This window comes from Pristis pectinata, chromosome 33 (genome assembly GCF_009764475.1).
Source record: "Pristis pectinata isolate sPriPec2 chromosome 33, sPriPec2.1.pri, whole genome shotgun sequence".
Classification (NCBI taxonomy): Eukaryota; Metazoa; Chordata; class Chondrichthyes; order Rhinopristiformes; family Pristidae; genus Pristis; species Pristis pectinata.
In genome coordinates this window covers 18,966,679-18,978,063 of record NC_067437.1, presented here as the reverse complement: position 1 = coordinate 18,978,063, position 11,385 = coordinate 18,966,679, and the positions used below count along the sequence as shown (strand labels likewise).

At 52.5% G+C, this 11,385-nt stretch overlaps 2 non-coding genes across 2 annotated transcripts; both read right to left on the bottom strand.

Moving 5' to 3' along the window:
- Positions 1-7,220: 7,220 nt before the first annotated feature.
- LOC127585735 (U2 spliceosomal RNA) lies at positions 7,221-7,411 on the bottom strand. The gene has a single exon (XR_007958573.1). It is a non-coding gene; the product is annotated as a U2 spliceosomal RNA (small nuclear RNA).
- A 1,904-nt stretch (positions 7,412-9,315) lies between these two features.
- Positions 9,316-9,506, bottom strand: LOC127585724 (U2 spliceosomal RNA). Its single transcript, XR_007958561.1, has one exon. It is a non-coding gene; the product is annotated as a U2 spliceosomal RNA (small nuclear RNA).
- Between the last annotated feature and the right edge of the window lie 1,879 nt (positions 9,507-11,385).

Here is an 11,385-nt window from a genome sequence, read left to right as displayed (position 1 = left end):
AAGGTGCAAGAGGTTGTCACAAGGAACCCTCTTTGGATTAATCACAGGACAAGTTTACGGCCGAGGGAGACAGGCAGCAGTGAAGGACAAGGCAAGGTGAGCAAAGTTTTGTGACAGTTGCTTTGTAACACGGTGTTCAATTTTCTAGTTGCTCTGAGAAGTCTCTCGGTTCTGAGGGTCACACCTCTGCAAAGATTGCTTCAGGTACTGATTGCTACTTGGAGAGTTTATCTGAGGAAAGGACAGCGGATGAATTCCGTGTGATCCGATTGCAGCTCCTGCATGCTGCAGAGGTGCAGTTCTGTTGGAAAGTTTAGCTTGAATGTGAACTTCCTAAAAAATTCCAATCTACAAGTAAAAATTCCAATCTAGAGGTAAAAAAAACTTCGGAGGCTTCGTGGGTTTCGCTTTGGAAGACTTCGGAGCAGATAAGTTTTACTTTTATATCTATTTTTTAATAGAGTTTAAATTATGGGTTATTTTTTAATAGGTTTGTGATTATTCAGGTTAGATTTTTATAAGGTTCTTTTTTAAGTGTTTCTATAAATTTTAGTTGGGAAGAGTGAGGGGTGGAATGCCCAGGCATGTGACATCGGCATGTAAGGCGCGGGCAGTTTAAAAAGTGAACGGCCATATCCAGCGGGCAGCGTCGGAGCGGGCAGCGGAGTGAGAGGGAGCAGAGTGCTTGGGCTTTGGCTTAAGGGGCTTCGGCGTAAAGGGGAAAGGTGGGTGAGTAGCTGGTAGGTAGGTAAAGGTAAGGTTTTACCTGTTATCTGTTATAAATTTTTAAGTTGGAAAGACTAGGGGGAGAAAAAAAGAAATAGTCCAGATGGAGGACATGGTGGTGTGCTGTAGCTGCTTGATGTGGGAGCCCGTGGACCTTGCTGTGGTCCACGATGGCCACGTCTGCAATAAGTGCTGGAGGCTGGAGGAACTTTGGCTCAAAATCGATGAGCTGGAGTTACAGCTTCAAACACTGCGCAGCATCAGGGAGGGGGAGAGTTATGTTGATACTGTACATCAGGAGACGGTCACCCCCCCTTAGAGCAGGTACTTCTGGGGTCCAGGAAGTAGATAGAAGGGTGACTGTCAGGGGAGGGAAAAAGAAAAGGAAAACGAACAGGCAGATAGAGCAGAGGACCACGGAGGCTGCTCCCCTCAGTAACAGGTTTTGCGCTTTGGAGGCTGTTGAGGGAGATGATCTGCCGGGGCCTAGCAGCAGTAGCCAAGTCTATGGCACTGGGACCGGTCCTGCTGCTCAGAAGGGAAGGGAAGAGAAGAGGAAGGCAGTAGTGATAGGGGACTTGATAGTCAGGGAAACAGATAGGAGGTTCTGTGGCAGTGAGCATGAATCCTGGATGGTATGTTGCCTCCCAGGTGCCAGGGTCTGGTATGTCACTGATCAGGTCCACAGGATTCTAGAGCGGGAGGGAGAACAGCCAGAAGTCGTGGTTCATGTTGGTACCAACAACATAGGTAGGAAGAGGGATGAGGTCCTGAAAAGTGTGTTTCACGAGCTAGGCAGAAGGCTGAAGAACAGGACCTCAAGGGTAGTGATCTCGGGATTGCTGCCAGTGCCACGCGATAGTGAAGGTAGGAGTAGGAGGAGATGGCAGATAAATGCACAGCTGAGAAGTTGGTGCAGGAGGGAGGGTTTTAGATTTTTGGATCATTGGGATCTCTTCTGGGGAAGGTGGGACCTGTACAGAGAGGACGGGTTACACCCGAACCTGAGGGGGGCCAATATCCTTGCAGCCAGATTTGCTAGGGTGGTTCAGGAGGGTTTAAACTAGATTGTGAGGGGGATGGGAACCGGAGGAGTAGATCAGAGGAAGAAGGGGATGGGGAAAAGGCAGATCTGACAGGTAGAGAGGCTTTGAGGAAGGAGAAGCAGAGTACAGGCTATAAAAGTAGTGAGGTGGATGGGCTAAAGTGCATTTACTTGAATGCCAGAAGCATCAGGGATAAGGGAGATGAACTGAGGGTTTGGATAAGTACATGGGACTATGATATTGTGGCTATTACAGAGACATGGCTGACATCAGGGCAGGAATGGATATTGAATATTCCTGGTTTTCAGTGTTTTAAAAGGGATAGGGGGGGGGGGAGAAGAGGACAATGGGTGGCGATAATGGTCAGGGACACTGTTACAGCTGCAGGAAGGGTGGATAATGTAGAAGGATCCTCTCTAGAGTCAATATGGGTGGAAGTTAGGAACAAGAAAGGGGCAGTTACCCTTCTGGGAGTATTCTATAGGCCCCCCGGTAACAGTAGGGATACTGAGGAGCAGATTGGGAGGCAGTTTTTGGAGAGATGTGAAAATAACAGGGTTATTATAATGGGAAACTTCAACTATCCAAATATTGATTGGCACCTACTTAGTGCCAAAAGTTTAGACAGGGCGCAGTTTGTGATGTGTGTCCAGGACAGATTCCTGTCACAATGTGTTGACAGGCTGACGAGAGGGAATCCCATGTTAGATCTGGTTTGAGGTAATGAACCGGGTCAGGTGACAGATCTATCGGTGGGTGAACATTTGGGGGACAGTGACTATTGCTCCATAACCTTTAGAATTGTCTTGGACAGGGATAGGAGCAAAGAGGAGGGGAAGATATTTAATTGGGGAAAGGCGAATTATGAGGCTATAAGGCGAGAAACTGGGAGTGTAAATTAGGATGACATTTCTGAAGGGAAATGTACTGTGGAGATGTGGTCGATGATCAGGGATCTTTTGCAGGATGTTAGGGATAAATTCGTCCCGGTGAGGCAGAGAAGGAATGGCAGGGTGAAGGAACCGTGTGTGATGAGAGAGGTGGAACAACTAGTTAGGAAGAAGGCAGCATACATAAGGTGTAAGCGGCAAGGATCAGACAGGGCTCGTGAGGAATATAGAGCAAAAAGGGGACATGAAGTGTCTTTGGCGAGTAGGGTTAAGGAGAATCCCAAGGCTTTTTTCTCGTACATAAAGAGCAGAAGGATGGCTAGAGTAAAGGTAGGTCCGATTAAAGACAAAGGTGGGAGGATGTGCCTGGAAGCTGTGGAAGTGGGTGAGGTTCTCAATGAATACTTCTCTTCAGTATTCACCATGGAGAGGGATCTTGATGATGCTGAGGACAGTGTTGGTAAGGGTAATGTTCTAGAGTATGTAGATATCAAGAGAGAGGATGTGTTGGAGCTGTTAGAAAATATTAGGACAGATAAGTCCCCGGGTCCTGACAGAATATTCCCCAGGCTGCTTCGTGAGGCGAGGGAGGAGATTGTTGAACTGTTGTTTAGGCTCTTTGAGTCCTTGTTGTCCACGGGCATGTTACCGGAGGACTGGAGGGTGGCGAATGTTGTCCCCTTATTCAAAAATGGTAGTAGGGATAGTCCAGCGAATTACAGGCTGGTGAGCCTTACGTCTGTGGTGGGTAAGCTGTTAGAAAGGATTCTAAGAGAAAGGATCTATGATCATTTAGAGAATCATGGACTGATTAGGGACAGCCAGCATGGCTTTGTGAAGGGATGATCTTGCCTCACAAGCCTGATAGGGTTCTTTGAGGAGGTGACCAGGAAGATTGATGAGGGTAGTGCGGTGGATGTGGTCTACATGGATTTTGCTAAGGCGTTTGACAAGGTTCCACATGGTAGGCTTCTTCAGAAGGTCGGAGGCCAAGGGATCCAGGGAGGCCTGGCCATGTGGATTCAGAATTGGCTTGCCTGGAGAAAGCAGAGGGTTGTGGTGGAGGGAGTGCATTCGGATTGGAGGGCTGTGACTAGTGGTGTCCCACAGGGATCAGTTCTGGGACCTCTAATTTTTGTGATATTTATTAACGACTTAGATGAGGGGGTGGAAGGCTGGGTTAGCAAGTTTGCAGATGACACAAAGATCGGTGGTGTTGTGGATAGTGTGGAGGGCTGTCGAAGCTTGCAGAGGGATATTGATAGGATGCAGAACTGGGCTGACAAGTGGCAGATGGAGTTCAATCCAGAGAAGTGTGGGGTGGTACACTTTGGACAAACTCCAAGGCAGAGTACAAGGTAAATGGCAGGATTCTGGGCAGTGTGGAGGAGCAGAGGGATCTGGGGGTTCACATCCACAGATCACTGAAAGTTGCCTCACAGGTGGTTAGGGTAGTTAAGAAAGCTAATGGGATGTTCGCTTTCATAAGTCGGGGGATCAAATTTAAGAGCCGCGAAGTGATGATGCAGCTTTACAAAACTCTGGTTAGACCACACTTGGAGTACTGTGTCCAGTTCTGGTCGCCTCATTATAGGAAGGACGTGGAGGCATTGGAGAGGGTGCAGAGGAGATTTACCAGGATGCTGCCTGGATTAGAGAGTATGGATTATGAGGAGAGACTAAAGGAGCTAGGGCTTTACTCATTGTAGAGAAAGAGGATAAGGGGACACATGATAGAGGTATACAAGATATTGAGAGGAATAGATAGAGTGGACAGCCAGCACCTCTTTCCCAGGGCACCAATGTTCAAAACAAGAGGACATGGCTTTAAGGTATTGGGTGGGAAGTTCAAGGGTGATGTCAGAGGGAGGTTTTTCACCCAAAGAGTGGTTGGTGCATAGAATGCGCTGCCTGGGGTGGTGGTGGAGGCTGATACATTGGACAAATTCAAGAGATTGTTAGATAAGCACATGGAGGAATTTAAGTTTGAGGGATATGTGGGAGGAAGGGGTTAGATAGTCTTAGGTGTGGTTTGAAGGGCGGCACAACATGATGGGCCGAAGGGCCTGTATTGTGCTGTATTGTTCTGTGGGTCTATGGTAAAAAGCAACAAGGGTGTGATTGTCAGCTCTTCCAGCTGAAGGATGAGGTGCAGCTGTTCACACCTCTTCTGTGCGAGGAGAAATGATCAGTGGCTGTGGTTCCCTCAGGGAGTCTGACTGTCCCTGCATTTTAAAGATTCAAGCTGAAGAATTTATCTCTCCACAGGGCATCAGACAGTTTGCCTATTTTGTGAACAGTTCAGTTTGTGCTCTTGCCTGACTTTTATATGTCCCGAGTTAACAGCGGCCTCTGTTCACTGCTGCACTGACTCTTGCTGTGCTGTGGCTGCAGAGATGGGAGGACGTCACAGAGGGACATGTGGCGTGGAGTGACGGTGCAGGACGGAGGCGTGGAGGGGCAGGCTTCAGAACCCTGGGCACCACCGGGGTTGGTTCTGCAGCGGGGAGTGCTGTGACCTCTAGATTTGGCACTCGCACCCAGGGTTGCCCGAGTTTGCAGCACATGCTATTCTCAATGAGTTTTAAATATCAGATGTGTGGGTTTTGGTAGGGGGTCGGGGGCAGTAGCAGTAAATACAACTTTGTTGAATTACAGGCTGAGTTGTGAAAGAGTGAATATTTAAAGTGGAAAGAGGAGGCTCTATCACATTGTGCTGTCCATCAGTTAAAATCGCAAAGTCACAATACCCGGCACTATGAAAGAAGTCTCGATCGTCAGGGTGAAGTTTGCTGGCAGGGGTCTGAAGGGAGACTAAGCTGTATGTGAACCACAGTGATCAGGCATTCATAGACATCACTGCAGACGTACATCTCTGGCTCGGTATGGTTAAATGTGACACGTTGAAGTGAGTGGCCTTCGAAAGTGATTATTTTGTCAATCTTACCAAAACCATCCAAATCGACTCACCCCAACACCCTGAATTAAAACAAGCTCTTACCCCAGTGTTTTGGGATGCTAGAATGGGAATGACACTACTCTGCTGATATTGTATTGTGAACACGTCTATGGGTTGGCTGGCGGTCACGGTTCCGTCCCGTGGCGGTGAGCGCTTGAAGGAGGTCGACCCTTCCTTAGAGCCCTCTGCGCAAGGTTGCAGCCAAGAGCTGACACTGACTCGTGTGATTCTTTAGCCGAACTCTCTGTAAACTCAGCACCAGTCCAGGGGATGAGGGCCCGTGTGACCACTGGATCCGAGGCTCCTGGTGGGTGGGAGGCCTCCCGGGGTCGAGCTGGGGGCTGGGGCTTGGAGGGTGGGCGTGGGGATTGCCACCAGGGAACAGACAGTGCCATGTGCAGCGTGGCCCTTGCTTGCAAAGCTGACGGAAGGAAAGGAGCAGGATGAGGAGCAGTGCGTGGTCCGCTGGCAGCTGCCGTGCGCTGCGCAGGTGTGGTTGCAAAGTTCAGCTTGCATTTAGCTGCAAGCTGCAACTGTACAACTGCTCCAAGACAACAGAAATTAAAGTCTTTTGAAAGAGAAACAAAAGGCAACGATAGGTGTGCTTGACAGCCCATCCAGCCGAAGGCGGCGCTTTCAGCCATTCGCACCGCTTTTGTGCTCCTGTGCGATGATTCCCATTGTTCCGTGGCAGGCTGGCCTGAATTTTAAAGATACAAGCGGGGTAGACTTTGTGTCTGCACAGGTCATGGGGACACTTTGCTGCAAAATTTTTAACACTTGCCTGACTTTTCTACCCAACGAGTTAACGGCGGCTAGCCTCTGTGCCTCTCTGCTGACTACTGGGCTGACACTGGGGGCGCAGAAATTGCCTAGCCCAGCTATTCATTGCCATTTGTCTGCATCTGTGCCACCTCCCTCTGAACTCTTGGTAGCTGAGAGAAGATGAGATCAGATTTCTTTGTTGGTCACAGGGTACACTGAAGAAATGCATCTTTGCGTAGCGTGTGGTGAGGGCAGCCCGCAAAGGTGTTGCGACTCTGCGGCGCCGACCTTGCACGCAGGCCCTCCCACAAGTGGCTAACGAAGCGGTAGGTCTTTGGAAGGTGGCAGGAGAGCGGGGCAGCCGGAGGAAAGCCACGCACGCAGTGACGGGGAGAAGGTAGAAACTCCTTGCAGACAGTGGGCGGAATTGAAGGCGGCTGGGGCTGTAATAGCGTCACGCTGAGCGCTACAGCACTGTGCCTGAGGTTTGGACAGAGGTCAAGTGGTTTGCTTGATTGTACTTGAAGGAGCAATGGCTGTGGCTGCAGGGACTGAGCAGGAGACTCAGCTTAGTTGCCAGTGAAGTGATAAGTGCAGCATTCACCTCCTCCCTCCCTCCTCCACCCCAGCCAGCGCTCCTCTGTGCCTGCGTGGATCTGAGTGAGTGCAAGCAGATAGGCAGCAAACTCCATCCACGCACGCGGCTGCTTCCTTAGAGCACTGCTGCCCACAAACACAGGGGCAGCGTGGACGCAGAGAGCCAGCAAGGAGCATGACTGATGAGGAAAGGGTGGAATTTGGTCTTTTCTTTTATACTTTGAAAATGTCCCCAGAAGGAAGTGCACCGCTCCCAGAGGCACTGCAATACTGGGTCGATGCGCGGAGTGGACGGAGCAAGCCCCTATTCCATCTCCCTGTTCCAAAAATCAATTTAATATATGGTCCCTAGATAAGGGACGTATCAGATATTAAACTGATAAGAACAGATACTACACTTGATCTTAGCCAAAAGGCCGAGAAGCGATGCCGGCGCCGCCCATGACGCTTTCGTGTCCTGCTTCCCCCCTCTCTTTTCAGTCAGACAGGGGGAGCTTGCAAAGACCCAGCTCCCCTGCCCCCTTCCAGCCCTGCCTGGGTTTGCTGGCATCTCTCACTCTGCTCGACAGATGTTACTTTCCCCCCTCCCCACGTCCCTGTCGATTCAAAGCTGTCCAAGGATATGTAAAGCTGCCAATAACCCCACCAATCAGATGGGAGAGGGTGGTGCCCGTCGGCACCTACGTCAGTGGCTCGGAAGGCTGCGGCTGCCTCCACGGCCTCTTTGTCTGGCCGGCTGCCAGGGGAGACGACTTTTTCTTTCCGCCACTGCCGCGAGCAGGCGTGCTGTCTGCTCTGGCAGGGCGCAGGACCGGGTGGGCGTCCCTGCCTGCAAGTTAGCGGCCGTCAGCGGACCGAGCCGGACGCAGGTGGCGGTCACGGTTCGGTCCCGTGCGGGTGAGCGCTTGAAGTAGCTCGACGAAGAGTGGACGCTGACTCGCGTGATTCTTCAGCCGACCTCTCTGTAAACTCAGCACCGGTCCAGGGGATGAGGGCCCGTGTGACCACTGGATCCGAGGCTCCTGGTGGGTGAGTGGGAGGCCTCCCGGGGTCGAGCTGGGGGCTGGGGCTTGGAGGGTGGGCGTGGGGATTGCCACCAGGGGACAGACAGTACCATGTGCAGCGTGGCCCTTGCTTGCAAAGCTGACGGAAGGAAAGCACGAGGAGGAGGAGCAGTGCGTGGTCCGCTGGCAGCTGCCCTGCGCTGCGCAGGTGTGGTTGCAAAGTTCAGCTTGCATTTAGCTGCAAGCTGCAACTGTACAACTGCTCCAAGACAACAGAAATTAAAGTCTTTTGAAAGAGAAACAAAAGGCAACAATAGGTGTGCTAGACAGCCCATCCAGCCGAAGGCGGCGCTTTCAGCCATTCGCACCTCTTTTGTGCTCCTGTGCGATGATTCCCATTGTTCCGTGGCTGGCTGGCCTGCATTTTAAAGATACAAGCGGGGTAGACTTTGTGTCTGTACAGGTCATGGGGGCACTTTGCTGCATAATTTTTAACACTTGCCTGACTTTTCTACGCAACGAGTTAACGGCGGCCAGCCTCTGTGCCTCTCTGCTGACTACTGGGCTGATACTGGGGGCGCAGAAGTTGCCTAGCCCAGCTATTCATTGCCATTTGTCTGCATCTGTGCCACCTCCCTCTGAACTCTTGGTAGCTGAGAGAAGATGAGATGAGATTTCTTTGTTGGTCACAGTTACATTGAAGAAATGCATCTTTGCACACGTAGCGTGTGGTGAGGGCAGCCCACAAAAGTGTTGCGAGTCTTGCGGCGCCGACTTGCACGCCCGCCCGCCCACAAGTGGCTAACTAAGCGGTAGGTCTTTGGAAGGTGGCAGGACAGCGGAGCAGCCGGAGGAAAGCCACGCACGCAGTGACGGGGAGAAGGTAGAAACTCCTTGCAGACAGCGGGCGGAATTGAAGGCGGCTGGGGCCGTAATAGCGTCATGCTGAGCGCTACAGCACCGTGCCTGAGGTTTGGACAGAGGTCAAGTGGTTTGCTTGATTGTAATTGAAGGAGCAACGGCTGTGGCTGCAGGGACTGAGCAGGAGACTCAGCTTAGTTGCCAGTGAAGTGATAAGTGCAGCGTTCACCTCCTCCCTCCCTCCTCCACCCCAGCCAGCGCTCCTCTGTGCCTGCGTGGATCTGAGTGAGTGCAAGCAGATAGGCAGCAAACGCCATCCACGCACGCGTCTTCAGAGTGGCTGGCTTAGAGCGCTACTGCCCACAAACACAGGGGCAGCGTGGACGCAGAGAGCCAGCAAGGAGCACGGCTGATGAGGAAAGGGTGGAATTTGGTCTTTTCTTTTATACTTTGAAAATGTCCCCAGAGGGAAGTGCACCGCTCCCAGAGGCACTGCAATACTGGGTCGATGCGCGGAGTGGACGGAGCAAGCCCCTATTCCATCTCCCTGTTCCAAAAATCAATTTAATATATGGTCCCTAGATAAGGGACGTATCAGATATTAAACTGATAAGAACAGATACTACACTTGATCTTAGCCAAAAGGCCGAGAAGCGATGCCGGTGCCGCCCATGACGCTTTCGTGTCCTGCTTCCCCCCCCTCTTTACAGTCAGACAGGGGGAGCCTGCAAAGACCCAGCTCCCCTGCCCCCTTCCAGACCTGCCTGGGTTTGCTGGCATCTCTCACTCTGCTCGACAGATGTTACTTTCCCCCCTCCCCACTTCCCTGTCGACTCAAAGCTGTCCAAGGATATGTAAAGCTGCCAATAACCCCACCAATCAGATGGGAGAGGGTGGTGCCCGTCGGCACCTACGTCAGCGGCTCGGAAACCTGCGGCTGCCTCCACGGCCTCTTTGTCTGGCCGGCTGCCAGGGGAGACGAACTTTTTCTTTCCGCCACTGCCGCGAGCAGGCGTGCTGTCTGCTCTGGAAGGGCGCAGGACCGGGTGGGCGTCCCTGCCTGCAAGTTAGCGGCCGTCAGCGGACCGAGCCGGACGCAGGTGGCGGTCACGGTTCGGTCCCGTGCGGGTGAGCGCTTGAAGTAGCTCGACGAAGAGCGGACGGACGCTGACTCGCGTGATTCTTTAGCCGACCTCTCTGTAAACTCAGCACCGGTCCAGGGGACGAGGGCCCGTGTGACCACTGGATCCTAGGCTCCTGGTGGGTGGGAGGCCTCCCGGGGCCGAGCTGGGGGCTGGGGCTTGGAGGGTGGGCGTGGGGATTGCCACCAGGGAACAGACAGTGCCACGTGCAGCGTGGCCCTTGCTTGCAAAGCTGACGGAAGGAAAGCACGAGGAGGAGGAGCAGTGCGTGGTCCGCTGGCAGCTGCCCTGCGCTGCGCAGGTGTGCTTGCAAAGTTCAGCTTGCATTTAGCTGCAAGCTGCAACGGTACAACTGCTCCAAGACAACAGAAATTAAAGTCTTTTGAAAGAGAAACAAAAGGCAACGATAGGTGAGCTAGACAGCCCATCCAGCCGAAGGCGGCGCTTCCAGCCATTCGCACCTCTTTTGTGCTCCTGTGCGATGATTCCCATTGTTCCGTGGCTGGCTGGCCTGCATTTTAAAGATACAAGCGGGGTAGACTTTGTGTCTGCACAGGTCATGGGGGCACTTTGCTGCATGATCTTTAACACTTGCCCGACTTTTCTACGCAACGAGTTAACGGCGGCCAGCCTCTGTGCCTCTCTGCTGACTACTGGGCTGATACTGGGGGCGCAGAAATTGCCTAGCCCAGCTATTCATTGCCATTTGTCTGCATCTGTGCCACCTCCCTCTGAACTCTTGGTAGCTGAGAGAAGATGAGATGAGATTTCTTTGTCGGTCACAGTTACATTGAAGAAATGCATCTTTGCGTACGTAGCCTGTGGTGAGGGCAGCCCACCAAAGTGTTGCGAGTCTTGCGGCGCCGACTTGCACGCCCGCCCACAAGTGGCTAACTAAGCGGTAGGTCTTTGCAAGGTGGCAGGAGAGCGGAGCAGCCGGAGGAAAGCCACGCACGCAGTGACGGGGAGAAGGTAGAAACTCCTTGCAGACAGCGGACGGAATTGAAGGCGGCTGGGGCCGTAATAGCATCACGCTGAGCGCTACAGCACCGTGCCTGAGGTTTGGACAGAGGTCAAGTGGTTTGCTTGATTGTAATTGAAGGAGCAACGGCTGTGGCTGCAGGGACTGAGCAGGAGACTCAGCTTAGTTGCCAGTGAAGTGATAAGTGCAGCGTTCACCTCCTCCCTCCCTCCCCCACCCCAGCCAGCGCTCCTCTGTGCCTGCGTGGATCTGAGTGAGTGCAAGCAGATAGGCAGCAAACGCCATCCACGCACGCGTCTTCAGAGTGGCTGGCTGCTTCCTTAGAGCGCTACTGCCCACAAACACAGGGGCAGCGTGGACGCAGAGAGCCAGCAAGGAGCACGGCTGATAAGGAAAGGGTGGAATTTGGTCTT